Source organism: Pezoporus occidentalis, unplaced genomic scaffold, assembly GCF_034315485.1.
Source record: "Pezoporus occidentalis ecotype Australia unplaced genomic scaffold, CSIRO_AGI_Poc_V1 ctg58, whole genome shotgun sequence".
In the NCBI taxonomy this organism is placed as follows: Eukaryota; Metazoa; Chordata; class Aves; order Psittaciformes; family Psittacidae; genus Pezoporus; species Pezoporus occidentalis.
In genome coordinates, this window is record NW_026915921.1 from 3261613 (window position 1) to 3280880 (window position 19268).

A 19268-nucleotide genomic window follows, 5' to 3' on the forward strand; every position below is an offset into this window, starting at 1 on the left:
TCTCCGCTTTACCAGGCAACAAATGATCTAGAAGTTCAGTCCAGCAAAAGATAAATATTGGTGTCAAATCAGTCTTTACTTTCTCTGTGTCTTTCTTCATTCTAGGTACAGTGGGCCAAACTTCAATTATTTTTCCCTTTATTCATATAAATAAGCAGACTACACTGTGATGCATATCCGTCATCTGGCAACAGTCCAGTTATGCACAAAACCAGGTGAAAAATTAGTCCCAAGGATCTGGGAATACATCTATTAAATTGAAGTCTTGGAAAGACAAGAGAACTACTCTCCACCATTTCCCCTAGATCCAAGGGAAGTTCCTTGATGAGTGATTATTTGCACACAAGAACAAACTGGTCAAATAACATGATGCTTTTATGTTGGCCTTTTGAGGCCCTGCACATAAAAATACGTTTGATAGATGAAACAAGTACTATTGATCATGACAGAAAAATAACGATCCCCTGACATCCATAAGTGGGACATTTGCCAGTGGTGTTACCTTGCTGTAGAAAAAAAGAATATTCGCATATGGAGAAAACAAGTTCTCTGGGAACAGGCCAACAAGATGAAATTAAAGCAGGAAAAGAGTAGGAAGATTTCAACAAGTCATAAAGAGAGAAAAGGCACCTTCTCATCTGTGAGGTTGCCATCTGGGGGAAATCTTTATCCAGTTCCTTTGCCTTTCTTTAAGAAAACAAAAGATTTTGAAATGCTGACTGAAAGGCAAACAGGCAATAAGCACCCTCCTTACAAAATGCAGCATTTGCCAAAGCATTGCCCAGGATTCTCCCTGCTGAGGGAGGTTTCTGAAGGGGAGGGACCAGCTTCTGGGCAAGGGATATATACTATGGGTCAGCTCTGGGCTATTTCTACTGCAATTCAGTTCCTGAGCAGGGCCAGAGGGCACAAGGGTGGCCCTGTTTCACAAGTTGTTCCACATATCACTATGAGGCATTCCTTGTAATAGACTAGTCCTAAAGTATGACATCAAGTTCACCTCAATGCCATTGTTCATCTCTAATATAAACACTGCAGAGAAAGGAGAGGGAGCAAGGGAAGGCATGGTATGTCAGGCACAGTAGTAGATCCTGTCCATTATGGTGACAAAAGGGTCCCAGCAAGAAGATGAAAGTGGGAATGAAAATTAATTGGCAATGAGGCTTTTAGGTTTTTAAGTTTTAATCAGTCTTTTGTGAGCCTTCTTACAAGTAGACCTAAAATAGAGCAAATCAAATTTAGTTTTTGTGGGGGAAAAAAGAACAGCAGATGATTTCTTTTCTAATTCCTGAGAAATAAAACACATTGAAAAGTAACTGCACATTTTTAAGACAAAGTAGAAAAACACCTAAAAGAAAGACTGAGAGAAATAATTCCTGTAGAAAGATGACTCAGACACCACACTTCCTGAAAAAAGCAGATTTTAGTTCAAGTTTCTGCTTCAAACTGGGCATACCAGGTCACATCACCCATGTTCCCAAAAGTTCTCTAGCCAGAAAGCCAGTGCCTCCTGTTGGATAAATGCTTTTTCCTGCTAACTCTGCAGCTGAAATCATGGCTACCTTGAAGTCTGTGGCAATCCTTTTACTGAAACTAAATAACAGTGCAACAGTGTTATTAGACACATAAACTACCATTACATTAGGCTTATGAATGGGACATATTGGGTGTTTGGCAATTTTTAAAACTCTACTTTTAGTTTAGGTGCTAAGTATCACAAAATCTTCTTAGCAGAATTATTTTCCACCTCTTCTGCTAATTCTTGAGATCTTTTTCCCTTAGGTATTGAAAAAGTCTGCCTGGTGTTGGTATTGTGATATCCAGAATTGAAACCAAAAAGTCACAGAAAAACAAGGCATATCTTCTCAATTCAAGGTGCAGTATCCTCATGTCTTACGACTGGAGACATACAAAAAGATCTTTCTCCCCATAAGTCACTGTCCATTCCAGTTATTTTATATATTTTTTTAGAGAGGCTGACCAGTTTTATGGGTAATATATCAGGACTAAAGTAACACAACTTCTTTTCCTGATGTGCCAAGAGAACCTTTCTGTACTTCAGTCTGGAAGTACCACCATGGCTTCACTTGATGAATGCCTCTTGGAATAGCTTGTCTGGTTTAAGCCAGAAAATTGCTTCTCTTGAGAATGCTCTGCTTTCTGAAGAATTCATCTACAAGTATGCTGGCATCTCAGCTGTAAGATCTATCAAATAGTGCCATGGTTTTATAAAACAACGTATTATAAGTTCTCTATCGGTTTGCAGTTGTGTGAGTAATAACAGGAAAATCATTACAGAAATCTAATAATGAAATAACTAAACTATTACTCTGCCATTCAGTATTTAGTGTAAAATTTCTCCCTACCACTGAGTTTTGCGTTGTTTGGACTACTTATTTGTCCTCCTGTATTCGATCATGTGGAATCAATTCTTGGCTACCTTCTGCAGGTAGTGTGAATTGTTCTCATTTTCCTGTTTGACTTATTTCTCCATCTCTTTCAAAACTCTTTTAAATTTCATGTTATCTGTAAATATCAATGTTGCAGATTTACTTTTTATTTGGAAAAAAATGTAGGGTAGGAGTACATGTGAAGAGGAACACAGAATATAATAGTTTTCAGTGAAAAAAAATGAATCTATTTGCAATATATCACTGACCAAAATCCTCTGTGATACTGCCTAGGAATACTGGACCTGCATAAATTTCTGATAAGAGCACCACAGTCGGGTAGATTCCACAGGCCCATTTCTTACCTGGCAAGATCTGATCCAATGGGTTTAAGACAAGGTTAAATCTAGTTTAGCACATCTTTGCTGACATCCACTGAAATTCTGGGATCATGCATGAGCCACCTGTTGAAATGGTATAATGACATAAGAATATCCAAAGTAATACATAAAAGTTATCAGCACATATGTCCAAAGAATTTAAGGCCAGAAGCTCTGTAATTATTGAAAGCACATTTATTTAGTTAATCCAATGCCATTTATTGTAGATCGGTCTTCTTTCAAAGCCAATAACTCTCAGATGCCAAAATAAGGAGCAAAAATCTTATTTATTTTGAAGTGGACTTAAGAGCCTATGTCTGGTGTCACAAATTGGTAAGGCAAAACTAAGAGCACAATAAAAAAAGAAAACCAAACCCTAGTTTCAAATATCTGTATGAAACCTCACCTGTGTTCTCAAAATATTACTTTAGATTTCTGATTCATGAAGTTTATCTTTCATGTATAATTTGTATGGTCATCTGACATCATAAGGCAAGTTGGAAGACACAAGGAAACAAGTTCAATTTTGGCTCAAATTAGAGACAAATTTGATTTTACTTCTATTTTCACAGGATTACCCTAGTTGCAAAAGTATATTTGCATAGTGCTGATTTGCAACTCCTGTTGTCAACTGGGTAAACATAGTATAGTACCTGGGCTCATTTTGCAATGAAAGAGTCCAAAAACGTAAACTGGAATCTGTTCACAAAGCTGTACTGATCTTTGTGGATTGTGGGTGTATTTGACCTTTCTAGATGTTTGCAATATCCTATCATCCCCCTGTACACGATTAGCCTTGAAGAAATTCTAGATACAATAACATATGATGGCAATTAAGTAAGAAGAAACATTCAAAAAGTAATAGTGCACACAAATACCATGACAGCCCTTACAACATATTCAGTGCTACCTAACAAGCAGTATAGAGAAAACAGAGAAAGATTCTGAGAGAAAATAGTTTGTTCTGACACTGATACTCCTGCTCATGTCCTCTGCTCGATGTCCTAAGTACCGGATTATCAATGCTTCATGTTAAAAAAAAATGTTACTTTTAATTGTTTTCACAGCTATTTCAATCATGCTCAAGGATAGAAGTGAGTTTAACTGCTTTAATGCTTCAGGTTTTAGGAGATTAGCTCTGGAAACATCTAAATGCACATCCTTCCCTGCTTTCTCCTTGCTCCTTCTGAAGAGGGAGTTATCTGCCAGCAATAAATTAAGGTACCCCCCCTACTGTCACAACAGTTTTGCAGATTGCTTTCTTGCCATGCTGCTCCAGAAAGAGAGTAAGCAGGTGTATATATAACCTTCAATTATGTGTAGCACTGCCTTTGTGTACCTTAGGGATGATGTTCAACAATCAGACAGCATGACTCCCCAACTCAGATGGGACTCCTTAATAGCATCACAGAGGCAAGGCTGCTCAAGAAAGGAGTTTATCCATCCTTAGAACTTTTTGCTCCTTTCCACATTGGGCAGAAAGTTGAGAATCTATGCATTTCCTCCAACCAACCACATGAAACCCCTTTTGAGACATTCAGAATATTTCATATTTGTTCTACACAAAAGACTATCATTATGATGCCTGAGGAGAAATGAATCATTCTTCTTCAAAAAGTAAGATAAATCAAAGGAGCTGATTTCAGAAATCTAGTGAAATGGAGTATTTTGATAAATCATAAAAAGGTATCCATGTTTCTCAAGTTGGAAAATACTTTTTTTGAAGAATTTCCCACAGTTTTGGTGAACTGACACTTTATGATGGAAGAATAAGAAGTTCAAAGAACATTTTCAAGTATCCCTAGTAGTAGGATTTTATCCTACATCTCCTCCCACAAGCGTACAGTTGAGGTTACTCTTTACTTCTGATTTTCATGCTGTGTTTAAAACCAACTTGTGGTTGTCAAATCTTCTCCTATCACTTCTAAAGCAAATGAAACATTAATTCCTAAATTGGGCACTGATGGAAAAACTTTTATCTAAAGTATAATGGTTAGCACAGCATGGCAAGGGTCTCCATTTCAATTATGTGCCCCTAACTTCACAATGTTTCTAAATAAAATGGCAATTCTCCAGAAAAGTGTCATAGCTTAATTGTCACTTTTCTCCTGAACTGAGATAAATATAGAGTAATATAATTAATGCAGCAGCAAGAAAAGTGCTGCTTCTCAAGAAGAATTTGTAACTTCCCTCGTGTTGTCCTAGCAACTTTGAGGAGTTGACATAGACTTCTCTCTGAAGGAGTAGGTATGTGTCAGTTCTGAAATTGTGGTGTTATCTGTCACCAAATTACCTTAAGCACTGAACAGAATAAAAGAGTGGTTTTGTGATTTGACTGAAATGCTAAAATCACTAAAATAGTCAAGCAAACTCCTAATTCAAAGTTTGTTGAAGTAAACAGAAATGGGCTTGTCCACGTCAATAAATTTTAGCTGAAAGAACAGATTTTTAAAGGTATCTAGACAGCCAAATTTGTTCATAAGCCCCTCAATTTACAAAAGAATTAAGTGTCAACATACTTCAAAAACTGTGGTCCTGCATTACTAATGAGAAAACAAACATTGTAATTTAGCATACAGAAATATATCTGCCTGCTTCTTGGGATAACATAACAACATAGAAGATAGGTGGTACTGCATAGCACTGACTTCGATCTTTCCTACTCTGCTGTGGGTTCTTCTTAGGGTTGGGCTGCTATAGGTTGCTAGTCATAGACAACACCATTTCCTGATGCCAGCATGACAGTTTTGCACCTGTGCCCATACCCTGCCATTCAGGGTACACAGCCCACCACCATCAGAACTTTCTTGTGTGCTGATGGACACAGGTGACTTGCTTCTGGTTGGTCCTCTTTTTGCTGGGAAGCCTGCATCAAGAGTTTCAGCCAGATTAATTTTGTGCTAATGTCAAATCATAAAACCATAGAATCAACCAGGTTGGAAAAGGCGTTTAAGATCATGAAGTCCAACCATTACCCCAGCACTGCCAAAACCAGCTCTAAACCATGTCACCGAGGGCCTCATCTACATGAGTTTTGAACGCTTCCAGGGATGGTGACTCCACCACTTCCCTGAGCAGCCTGTTCCAATGCCTCACCACCTATGAAGACAGTTTTCCTAATATCCAATCTAAACCTCCTGTGGTGCAGTGTAAGGCCATTTCCTCTTGTCCTATTACTTGTCACTTGGGAGAAGAAACTGACCCCCGCCTCACTACAACCTCCTTTCAGGTAGCTGTAGAGAGTGATAAGGTCCTCCCTGAGCCTTCTTTTCTCCAAAACGCCAATTCAGCCTGTGGTTTTATAGTCTACTCATAGTTTTCATTTTCCCTTCCCAGATCTGCAAGAGATCTGGGTTCATCTTGCCAGCACATGCTTCTGCCATGCAGTTGCTTTGCCTTTTTTAGTATTTTGTTTATTTTAAAGGTTTCCTTTTGGTGCTTTTTATTCCTTGAGAAAGCACTGAATCTCTTGGCTTAGATAATTTCTCCTCCACCTGTGTGACAGCTGCAGCTCGAGTCCTGTCATCTCGGGGGACTGGCCATTCCCCCTTAGTTCCAGACTGCTTCTCCACCACTTCTGATGATGCCTCAGAAGATCTCAGTTTTGAATTTCTCCCTGCTGTCTCTTTAGCTGTCAGTCATAAGCTGTTGATTGTCACTGCCCCTTTTTGGTTAAAGTAGATTCAGGTTTTTGTGCCAATACAAAGACTGAGGTTGCTGCTCTTACCAGATGCTCAATCTATCCTTGAATCAAGGACACATGCTTTGAATGTCAATTACATGCAGGTTGATTCGACTTCAAAGATGCATAAAAATGTGGACAAAACCAATAATTGTATCAATCTGACAAAATGTTCTGTCATCTTGATTTTACCAGTGATTTCCTCTAAACTATATTTAATGGTTTTTATTTAAACAGGAAAAAGTATTTCATTTAGAGGAGGAGATGCCTTGGTTAAGCTGGCTTTAAGCAAGATTTAACTATTAACTAATAGTAATTTGGTTCATTTCTTGAAAACTTTTAAAACAAAAAGGTCTCATACGACAAAAAAAAATTCTCCAGAGGAGCTTTTTTCAATTATAAATTTTGATGACATATTCAAAATTTTTCTTATACATCAACTATGTGCTATGACTACCTGAGGAGAGATCTGCCTCTGCTGTATAATTTTGACAAATTCAGAAGGTGGCTAATTGGTGCACATACCTTCAAGAAAGGCAAGCAGAACAGTCAGCATGACTACAAGCCAATTAATCTAACATGAGCAAATTCTCAATTAAAACCTGTCTCAGTCTATCAATTAAAAAATAAATGCTGGGATATAACTACAGCCAGTGATAATGATCCTATAGGAAGCAGATTTTATTGACCAAATCTTATTTAATTATTTGATAAGGTCAGAATTTTGTTTAGAAAAAATAACTGTGAGGATATATTTAGACTTCTATAAGGTATTTGAATTACAGATAAATGCATGATAATCTGATCTAAAAATTAATGCTGTACATTATTAATAAAGCATACATTAAGTGAATTAAAAAATGGCCCACGAATCTCTAGAAATAGTCACAAAAGGAGAAACACCGTGGAACACAATTTTAATATGATTCCTCAGGGACGGCACTGGACCTCGGAATATGTAACATTTTCATAAATGATTTTGAAATAAGGCTAATGCAATCTTAAAACAGTTACAGCTGACAAAACCAGGCAGAATGATAAAGAGCAAAGACAGAGAAGTTGCACAGGTGGATCTGAGTAATTCAGCATATGAAACAAGCCAACAAAATATTTTAATAAAAATCACATTCACATTATACATCTGGAAAGAAAAGTGCAAATCATACCTACAGAAAAGGGGCAGTGACTTAAAATTAATCCAGAATTAGAATGGGCAAATGATAAACAATTATTTCATAGAATCATAGAATAGTTAGGGTTGGAAAGGACCTTAAGATCATCAAGTTCCAACCCCCTGCCATGGGCAGGGACACCTCACATTAAACCATCGCACCCAAGGCTTTGTCCAACCTGGCCTTGAACACTGCCAGGGATGGAGCATTCACAGCTTCATTGGGCAACCCATTCCAGTGCCTCACCTCCCTCACAGTAAAGAACTTCCTCCTTATATCCAATCTAAACTTTCCCTGTTTAAGTTTTAACCCATTACCCCTTCTCCTGTCACTACAGTCCCTGATGAAGAGTCCATCCCCAGCATCCCTATAGGCCCCCTTCAGATACTGGAAGGCTGCTATGAGGTCTCCACGCAGCCTTCTCTTCTCCAGGCTGGACAGCCCCAACTTTCTCAGCCTGTCTTCATACAGGAGGTGCTCCAGGCCCCTGATCATCCTCATGGCCTCCTTTGGACTTGTTCCAACAGTTCCATGTCCTTTTTATGTTGAGGACACCAGAACTGCACACAATACTCCAAGTGAGATCTCACAAGAGCAGAGTAAAGGGGCAGGATCACCTCCTTCAACCTGCTGGTCATGCTTCCTTTTGATGCAGCCCAGGATACGGTTGGCTTTCTGGGCTGCAAGCGCACACTGAAGCCGGCTCATATTCATTTTTCTCATCGACCAGCACACCCATGTCCTTCTCTGCAGGGCTGCTCTGAATCTCTTCTCTGCCCAACCTGTAGCTGTGCCTGGGATTGCTCTGACCCAGCTGTAGGACCTTGCAGTTGGCATGGTTAAACTTCATAAGGTTGGCATAAGGAACGCTTATCTTTTCCATCAACATATGAACTTGGGAAATGTAAGATTAGACATCAGTGCATTTATTCATAGCAGTACAACAGAAATGTTGCTTCTGGTTTTGGCACCCACGTTTGGAAAATCATGCCCCAAACTGAAAAGACAGAAACTTGAAAGAATTACAAGCTTCTATTGCTTACCTGCTCAAGAAGAGACCTATATGGATGATGAGTCAGAGCAGGGTTTATAATCAAGCAGAGGTGAACCAAGAAGCAGCGCTAGATAGGTCAAGTTGAACAAATTCAAATTGGAAACAAGACTAAGTTTCAACTGCAAGAGTGATTAAGCACCGAGACCTTCAAACCAAGACAGAGTACATCTGTAGAAGAAAGTCACAGACCTTTTACAGCCCTTAGTTCTACCAACTTATTGTAGTTTAATGAACAAGCAGTCAAAGGTAATAGGGATCCAGCTTGAAGCTCATTGCCATCTAAAGATTTTTTCCCATTGAGCTAAGGGCCACAAAAGGAAAAACTGTGACATTTACAGTGTTTTTAAACCTTTAAAGTAACACTTGAAATTGAAAAAAAAAGTTCACTTTCTTCAGCTTAGCCCATTCTTTTATCTGGTTTGGGGCATTTACGTCCAAAGAGCACTAAGCAAAGATGACAGTCAGATCAACATACAGCCTCTACCATGGATGTCAGAAATAGACATATTAGGCCAGATCCTCCATTAATATAAAACATTGCAGGCACACTATTTTGGCTGAATCTCACAGGGAAAGAGGCAATTCTCAAAATTAGGGTTTTGTCAGACATGATTTTCACACAGCCTAGAAGAAGCAAGAACATAGTCCTCAAATAGTTGCAAGTTCATGCAAAAGGATTTTGTGATGTTGTTCAAGTGGCTTGCAAAAAGATTTCCAGGTAAGTGTTAAGAGAAGCTGTGAGTTTTTAAAATGTGCACAGGACGTATTAATTCAACCAAATAATCAAACTCAGTTAACTGCTTCTTACTTCTGTAAGGCACACATTACATCAGAAACACCCCACATCTGTTGTTTAGCTTGCACATTAAAAAGTGCAGGAGTAAAATCTCTTCTCAGCATCCCATTTTTGGCTATTCATTTGTTAATCTGTTAATTCGAAGGAAGGATCTAAGGAGGATCACTGTAAAGAGCCAGTAAGGCTGAAATTCCAGTCTCCCCCTTCAAAACATAACATTTCCTAGATGTACCCAATATTAGGAGAAATCAACCAAAGCTCACACGTCTTGTCACTAGAATATAGCTCCAATAACGTTAGGCTGTTAGAAATGAGTCACTGACAAATCCAAAGAGCAATACGTAGGCTTGGGGGAAGAAAAGAACCATGAAAAATTAATCACTGCATTAAATCAGCTCAGTTGAGGAGTGCCACAAGCAGACTAGTGCCAAAACCTTGCTGAGAAAGCCATCCATTACGAATGCAGGGCAACAATACCCAACCTCACTTCACTGACTGTCATGAGTTTGATAATGACAGACCGCAGCCTCATAGTCACTGCACCAGCACCCCCAGGTGAATCCCAACCACTTCCACAGATTTTAAGAAAACCAGCCTTCCTGAGTAGTCACTAACCTGTTGCTGTTGGTTGCCATCTCCTTCCCAAGCTGCAGCAGCACATGCAGAATCCTGGGAGCAAGCTTGCCTAAGAACAGTGAGGAGAAAAGTTCATGAGAATTTGTTTTCTCCTCATTGTCTATCACTAGGCTCCCATCTTTTCATAAACTCCCTTTGGTAGCTAGCACATTTTTGGAGCCCATTCTTACCATCTTTCGTGTTCTCTGCTAGTTCTAGTTGCAGCTGGACTTTGTCATTTGTAATTTTGTCCCTACGTATCCAAGCAATGCTTTCACATTCTTCCTTTGAAGCTTTTCTTTATTGCTGTCTACCTTTTCCTAGATTAATCCTTGGAGAAACCTTTCTTCACTCCACTGATCCAGCCTCTGATGAAAATTAAACACATAAGAACCTAAAGCATGTTGAAACAACATGGTGATGAGGATGAATATCACAGGAATATGCAGACGGACATGAATACACAGACAGCAAAAAAGAAGCTTGCCTTTGCTTTTCTTCTAAATAGCCCTTTCAAGTCACCTTTACACATTATTAAGAGGTTGGCTGCAGGAGCACAGAATATAGCACAGAATTCAAATTAGGAAAAACTACATATGCCAGACTTGTTGAGAGCTGTGTCCATCTGCTGCAGTACCTTGCTTCTGACAAGGGCTTACAGGAGATTCTTCAAAGACAGACAACACGCTCTGAGAAAGCAGTTTCCTCCATTCAGCTGTAAAAAGGCTGTCATGTCCTGAAATATGTAGCTTTTTCCCTTCTTTTTCCTAAAGTCTTTTTTATTCTAATCTCCTCTAATATGTCAGGAGATTTTCTCATTATCTATTACTCTTTTTTGATCCCATTAGGCTTCTGGCAGCAATTATATCAAGAAACAGTAGGGTTCAGAGGTTAATTGCACCTTGTATTTAAAAGTACTTCCTTTTTTCCATTTTAACTATGTTCATTTTTAAATAATGCTAAAATAGAAACTGGAAAAAAATCTATAGCTCAGTTTAAAATAAAAATGGAAAGAGAGAGAGTTAAATTATGACACTCAAATAATTCTTCCCTGTAAGCCTTGGGGAAAACTTGACGGCACTGAGAAGTTAATGTAAATTGCCACTGTTAAGGTTGGATTAGAAAGAAAATTCAAAAAATAACTCTTTTAATCAGCTGCTCAGCTGGTGTGAATCAGTTTAGTTCTTTGGGAACTGAGTCTGAAGTGATTTATACCACCTGCAGGTCATGCCTTTTGATCTTTAAATATCTAATAATTTTTGTGGATCTTCTGCAGTCATCTTTTAATGTATGTACATCTTTCTTAAGTCATGGTGTATAGAAATGAACCTTCTGCGTCACCTGCAGTCTCACTTCCTGCTCCCTATGCATCACCTTCCCATTCAAAAATCCCAGAATTAGATTTATCCCTCTTTTACAGAAGACACCATTGATCCCTGTTCAGTTTGTGACCCATTATAATACCATCACCCAGTCATGGTAAGGGTATTACAATCATTCCCCCTGTTGTATTAATAATGCCCCCTCCCTGCCTACAAACACACATCTCTCCCCATGTATTTAGCACTTGAAATTACTGGATTTCATCTCACTGATTTCAAATCACTTATGCAATTAGTCAAGATACTTTCGAATTATAATTGTGCCTCTCCCTTTCATTCTTCCTCCAGGAACTGCCTCCTGCCAGCCAGGGACTGTTCTCTCTAGCTACAAACTCAGTTCTGCATCAAACTAATCCAACAGGTAGCACAGCATTGCCATATATATTGCTGACTATAACAGCTACCCTGCGACTCGCTATATACCAAAGCCCAAAATCAAAGATTTTAAGGTTTAATTTCCCCTTTCATAATATACATACTACTGGATTGTGTATTATAAACCTAACTATATAATATGTTTTAGCACTGAACATGTATTAATCCTGTTTCTGACCTGAAGTATTCACACACACAGTGATTCTAACCATCTCTTGGCAAAGCACACATTTAACTGAAGTCATTCATCCATTTTTGTTGGTTCCTACCTTTACTTATTCATTCTTGTTACTAATACAGTTGTCAAAATTCCCAGGAAAAGCCCTTACCTTCTCCATTTGAAGCACTCATTTACCACCATTCACTCCAAAATGCTCACAGCATCTTCCATGTGGCATAGTCTGAAAATGTAACAGGTATAACCTTTATTCCATCATACACATCTTATAAAAGATTACAGATTAGGATTCTAAAACTAGCACCTTGTGCATTAAGACTCTTAATGTATCCTTCAGGCCTAATGTGTCTCTAGAGGTTGCATTTCCACCAGCTAGGAACAAACTTCATACTATTTTCATCTACATGGTCTTAATTCATTAATCTAAACATAAGTATCTCATGCCATTTGACTGATCCTAGGACAGGCAATACACACACACACAAGATATGATAAAGTACCCATATTCCCCTGGGCCAGAAGCTGGAGACCCAATGAGATACCAGGAGATGGGACAATGGTATCTCAAATGTTTTCTTCATGCTTATACAATCAAATTGTTCTTTAAATATTTCCCTGTCTTATAAATATGTCATGTAATGTGTCAGTGCTCACTTATGTATAAGCCTGGCTGCATGTGAAGCATGCTTCTATACGGAAGAAGACTGTATTGCAGCTATACTCTTCCAAAAGAAACAGTTTTATGCCTTCCATCTACATTTGCTTTTGACAGTTAATGAGTCAAAGGAGAATTGTTCAAAGCTGTTTGACTTATGCTAAAAAAAGTCTTGAAAAGCACTGAGCACACACAGATCTCATCTCTGCCTGCACACCTTCCATTTGTTAGGGGAAAATGCTGAAATGGTTGACATACTCAGTAACAAAAAGTGCAGTCTATTTTCAGTGTCAGCCAGCCAGCAGCCAGAACTACTCCCGTGGACGTGCACTGTGCAGTGTAGGCAGTAATTATTTCTTTCCATAAGATCCAAGCAATACAAGTGCAATCCTGCTTTTCACCCTCTTTACAGACCTTTGGCTGTGCTCACCTACTGGGAACCTATCTTACCTCCCTTTCTCTTCAATACCCACTCAGAGGACAAAATGCAGCCTATAGGTTTCTCTGCCAAGAACATACAGCTGATTCCCTGTTTTACTATCCACAGATGTAGACATTGCTATTTGTAAGATGTCACAATGCTTGGCAGAAACTAGTTCCTGTGCAAAGACCAGCAAACTTATCCTGACCCTACAAAAAGTCTAACAATAATCCACAGAGGAAAGTACTTCAAAGAACTAGCTGGGGCATAACCCATTTCTTTCATCAGAAACATCAGTCCCCTATTCATCAAAATGCTGTGAGGCTGCCAAATTCTGTTCCATCGCTGATTAAACATTGACAATCATCATTTATGGAAGAAACACACATAAAAAGCCATTTCCTATTATGTGCACACATTTAAGTATAGTATTTACAGCCAAAACTGATTGCCTGTTGACAAAATTACAAAGTACGTCTGGATTTTACAAAATTAAGCCCATAATCTACTCAAGTGCAGAGGTGGAGTGCTGTGATGGATGAGTAATGGCAGCAAAGGTGTTCAAAGGAACCTGAACCTGCATCAAGGCTTGACCCTGTATCTCAAAGAAGTTAATAGAAAATAGCTCGAGGCCTTGGAAGAGCCTTAATAAAGGGTCCTCTTCTGGACCCAGAGGAGAAAAGAGGTGATTTTCCCTATTTTCTATAAACCAGAAACTGGCTGCAAATAAATGAGGCAGGGAGCAATGCACTTTCCTGTCCAGCTGCAGAGGTACCTTTGCCTTGTGGTCAAAGTGATGACCAAGGGACAGATTTCAACCATGAGGCACTGAAGAATGGCTCCATGGACCTGTCTCCAAGTTGACAGTGATGTGGCAGGTCAGCACTGGAACTTACTTTCACGACCACCAAGTGTCATTTATACTGGCTTAAAGTATTTCTTATTACTATCAAATTTAGAATATTTCTGCCCAGAAGTCACTCTTTATTTAAATTACTGTCCATGGAAGTTACTTGTCCAGTTGCCAAGGAGGACTGTTATTGCTTGTCTGGTTGTTCACTTATGGTAGCCACCATCCACATCACCCATTTTCTTTTACTCTCATCATCACATTAATGCTTCCTAATCTCTTTATGATACATTCCAAAGCCTTAGCAGCAACACAATATGAAGCAGTATCATCAAAGAAACAAACAAACCGTGGTAGCACAAACTGAAAGAACTCCAGATATCAATCCCAAGAATATTTCCTGAGGAAACCATCAATATTTAAACACAGGGAGTGTTTCAGTGACTGAGACACCACGCAAATCAGCTTTGCAAGCTCTGTGTCACATGCAAATAGATGTTAAGTATCTGGTGGCAAAGGAGGAAGAAAGATGACAAGCACTCTTACGCAGTAAGTTGAGCTACTGGCAATTACATGCCTGAGACACAGTTTAACAAGGTAACTTTGGCTGTGCCCAGCCAGCATCTTGCTGAACATGCTTTCTTGCTGAGCATCTGTAAGCAAACCAGCATGTCTATTATTTTTACTGAGACGCTTGGAGTTTAGTACTTAGCTACTCATGCAGTTTTATAGTATTCTCTTAAGGACATGAAGTAAACAAATATCTGTCCTGGTTTTGTCTGGGGTAGTTAATTTCCTTCACAGTATCTTGCATGGAGCTATGTTTTAGATTTGGGCTGTAAACAGTATTGATAATACAGGGATGGACAGTTTCCTATTGTTTTTTCCTGTTGCAATGGCGATTTTACTTCTAACTTATGTGCCTTCCTGCTCAGTTAGAGCAGGAAAAGAAAAGAGTTCACAAAGTTCACAAAGATGGTACCATAAAGACACTTCTGCATATAAGAACTCCCGGGAGACACTAATCTGTATCATTTTGCAGCCTTTCCTGGTTTGTTTTTTGGCCATTACAGGTTTAGAGCTTCCAAGAAGCCTTGAAAACAAGTTTGCAAGATCTCTCTCTTATCTATCAGGAGGTATCGGGACAATTCAGGACTAACTTACCAGAACAGGAGAGCTGGCAAAAACCAGCCTTCCTTTCCATCCACTGCAAGACCTAGAACACCACAGGCATTTTTAGAAAAGAAAACGTTTCAGAGGAAAAAAAAAAAAAAATTGTAACATTTTTTAAATGCCCAGCTTCTTATTAATAATTTGCTTTTCAGCTTGCCAAGAAATTACTTTAGATAATTTACTCTCTCTCATCTTATCAGGGCAATTATCAAAATACCACCACTTACTTGTAATATACTTCAGTTACTTCACTTAGGCAGTTACATTTATACAGAAGGAAGATCCTAGAGAGAAGTAAGTGCAGATTGTATTTTCAAGGACGAAATACAGGAATACCCTGGAAGAATGATGCAAGAACCAGTTGCTTACAACGTCTAATGAAGTACAACGCAGCCACCAGCCATACCGTTGGAGGAGCAGTCCCAGGACCCGCTGGGGAGATGCAGCCGCTGCTGGATTTGCCTTACTGCAGCTTTCTCACTTCCCCCACCTGCTGGCCACATGGAAAGCAGCACAGCATCGATGTGTTCGGCAACAGTAAAAGAATCCGACCCAAAAGATGCTGCCCTCACACCGAGGAAATTCCACAGGAATGAACTTTCTCTGCATTTTTTTACCGTTAAAATCGAGATCTCATCTATGATGAGACATACCAGTAAGAAACAATGCAAGAAAGGGAAAAACCACCTGATCATTAAAGCTTTTCAAAAAAACAGCAGACTCACTTAAAAGCATTTCCTATCTGCTTAGATTCCAAATACAAGAATACGACTGCTTGGCTAAACTCAATATTTATGTTCACAGCGTTATCAGATCATTGCTAACAGGCAATGTGTTCACTATGGGATTTAAAGTCTCTGAAACAATCTGACAAAACAAACATTAAATAAAATAGAAGGAAAATTCAAAAAAAATAAAATACCAAAATGATTATGACTATACTGTTCTGCAGTATAACAGGTAAGGATAACAAAGGCTGTACTGGATGGATTTGCTCATGATGCACCAAAGGCCAGTGAAGCCACTAAGGTGCTGCAGAGTAGAAAGCATTGCCCCTGAGAAAGCTACACATTCAGAGAAAACAAAAGCATGATGTACTGGCAAAAAGACATGCAACTTGAAAACTGTTCTCTCACTATCCTGTACCTGAGAAAAGGGCAAACAATTTTCCCTTCCTCTCCCAGTTTCACGTTTATTCACTGGATTAAAACCTGCTAACACAAAGGTTACAGTTCAAAGCAAAAAGACATATTTCACAGCTGTTGTATCTCTGTGTGCACCCCATTCACAATATTAATTAACACTGAGGACTGAGGACAGTTTCCTTATTGCTACTACAGTGAAGCAATTACCCAAGTATTCCACAGTCAGGGCAGGCTTTCTAGGAGAAGACTGTTTTGATTTTCTGTACAGTGTCTGGCTAGCTGTCAGCAACAAGACTGACTGGCAGCTTAAAGGAGGGTGTTTTCACGGCATGGCAGGTGAGCTCAGCTTCAGCAGTCAGCGTCTGCCTCTTGAGCATCCGCAGCACCACGTACAGGGGAAGGGCTGGATACACAGCTCTGAAAACTAATGCAGATGGATCCGCTGATCTCTGAACAAAAATTTGCCATGATGCTGCTGCCATGTAGGAATCCAAAGCTACAGTCACCCATTTCGAGCTGTTGAAACCTGTTATAATAAAATTGTAGAGGGAAGAGAGGAGCTTGGTTACAACTGCTAAGCAGATTTCATCTGGTAGAATCATAGTAATGCCCAGTAAGAAATAGCTTAAAGGAGTGCCCATTAGAGTATGGTAAATGGATACAAAAGCAGTCATGTATTTCTACCTGTTAAATATGGACATTAAGTTATAATACAAAAAGACCTCGCATAAACTCAGCAAGCCCAAATAATAGTGTTCACTCACCACATGCAGAGTCCAGTCATAAAACCATTGCCACATATATACAGAGTCACAGACTCATGAGGGTTGAAAGAGACCTCTGGAGATCATCTGGTTCAACCCCCCTGCCAAGGCAGGGCCACCCAGAACAGCTTATACAGAAACATGTCCAGGTAGGTTTTGAAGGTCTCTGGAAAGGGAGACTCCACAACCTCCCTGGGCAGCCTGTGCCAGTGCTCTGCCACCCCCAACGTAAAGAAGTTTTTCCTCATGTTGAGCTGACACTTCCTGTGTTTTAGTTTATGGCCATTCCTCCTCATCCTGTCACTGGGTACCACTGAAAAGTCTTGGCACTCACCATCATCTTGGCACTCACCTTTGAGATATTGAGATGCATTAATGAGATCCCATCTCAGTCTTCTCTAGAGAAGACCCAGCTCTCACAATCTTTCCCCGTAAGAGGGATGCTCCAGACCTCTGATCATCCTTGTGGCCCTCCCCGGGACCCTTTCTGGTAGTTCCTTATCTTTCTTGTACTGAGGAGCCCAGCACTGGACACAGTACTCCAGATGTGGCCTCACTGGGTCAAGTAGAAGGGAAAGATCACCTCCCTCGACCTGCAGGCCACACTCCAGGATATTCTTGTCCCTCCTGGCCACAAGGACACACTGCCGGTTCATAGACAACTCATCATCCACCAATACTCCCAGGTCCTTCTCAGCTGAACTGCTCTCTAGTAGGTGAGCCCCCAACAGCGCTGCTGCCACAGGCTTCAGCAAGAGGAAATGTGCCAATGCCCTGGAGGAAAATCTTATGACGCTACTCACAGGTCCAGCATGATACAATAGCAGAGCAAGGTGACTGTGAAAGATAATCCTCTTGATAACGTGGGCATTATGCTCTGGGTGAATTCCCTATTAACTGCAAGATTTGTATGAAAATACTCTTCCAAATATATAAGCAGAAATTACCAGCAATGACAAAACACAGTGTCTGACTTCAGTTGATTCCAAATGTTTAGACACTTCAGTGGACACCTGTCTCAATATTTGTTTCAGCTGTCACTGGGTAGGACTGTTACAGATTTTACGTTTCATGTGTTGATTCTGAAATAATTTGCCAGTATGATGCCTAAGCAAAGCTATGGATTGCTCACCCTTGCCTTATTTATATAGCTAAAGGTAGATTCCAGCTCATTAAAACATGCTAAGATCACTGAAGGTAAAGAGTTAGTTTGTAATACCCTACAATGGTTTGGGTTGGAAGGGACCTTAAAGATCATCTAGTTCTACCTCTCTGCCATGGGCAGGGACACCTTCCACTAGACCAGGTTGCTCAAAGCCTCATCCAGCCTGGCCCTGAACACTGCCAGGGATGGGGTAGCTAGAAATTTTCATTTAAAACTCTGAATCGGAACAAACAAGCCCCCAAACCCATAAGCAGCAGCCTGTTATTACAAAGCATACCTAGAGGCCTATATTTGCTGTCAGGCAAGCTAGAACACTTCCTCTAGGAATTGCTCTAAATCTGAGCTAATCATTTGTAACGTGAAGTGGTGACAGTAACATCGTAAACAGAACAACCCAAACTGACACATACACAGAAAAGTTTCCTGGTTTGAAATGTGCCAGAAAGAGACTGCTGTGAAGCTATAGGTGGATATTCTATGAGTAAAAACTTTTACTATATTTTTTTTTCTTTAGGTTTAAGGACCTGATAAAAAACTACAATTCAGTCCTTCACTGAGGCTTAAGGGAGAACATAAACATATACTTTTTGGATCTTATTTAATTCAGAATATTTCTGTAGACTTAATGGAATTGTAGTTCATCTGAAGATGGAAATACAAAATCTCTAGACCCCAGCATTTCTGGTTCTAGACATCTAACTTCTCTTCATAGTCTCACTCTTGTGAGGTATCTACAATACCATGTATTTTCCCTTTATAACCTACATGTCAAATAATGACAAATTAACTAATGGGAAGTGATACTAATAAAGCACAGAGTAAAATGAGAGCATCACCTGAAAAATTCAGACTTTCATAGAATCATAGAATAGTTAGGGTTGGAAAGGACCTTAAGATCATCTAGCTCCAACCCCCTGCCATGGGCAGGGACACCTCACACTAAACCATCGCACCCAAGGCTCTGTCCAGCCTGGCCTTGAACACCACCAGGGATGGAGCATTCACAACCTCCCTGGGCAACCTATTCCAGTGCCTCACCACCCTGACAGGAAAGAATTTCCTCCTTATATC

The 19268-nt window shown here is 39.7% G+C and overlaps 1 long non-coding RNA gene across 2 annotated transcripts; it reads right to left on the reverse strand.

Annotated features, from left to right (window-relative positions):
- Positions 1–10007: 10007 nt before the first annotated feature.
- Positions 10008–15567, reverse strand: LOC134174135 (uncharacterized). Of its 2 annotated transcripts, none has more exons than XR_009968519.1 (5): positions 15351–15567; positions 15115–15166; positions 12176–12247; positions 10281–10457; positions 10008–10159 (listed from the first exon to the last, which is right to left on the reverse strand). It is a non-coding gene; the product is annotated as an uncharacterized LOC134174135 (long non-coding RNA). The 2 variants fall into 2 exon arrangements; XR_009968518.1 differs by having other exon boundaries at positions 10281–10483.
- Between the last annotated feature and the right edge of the window lie 3701 nt (positions 15568–19268).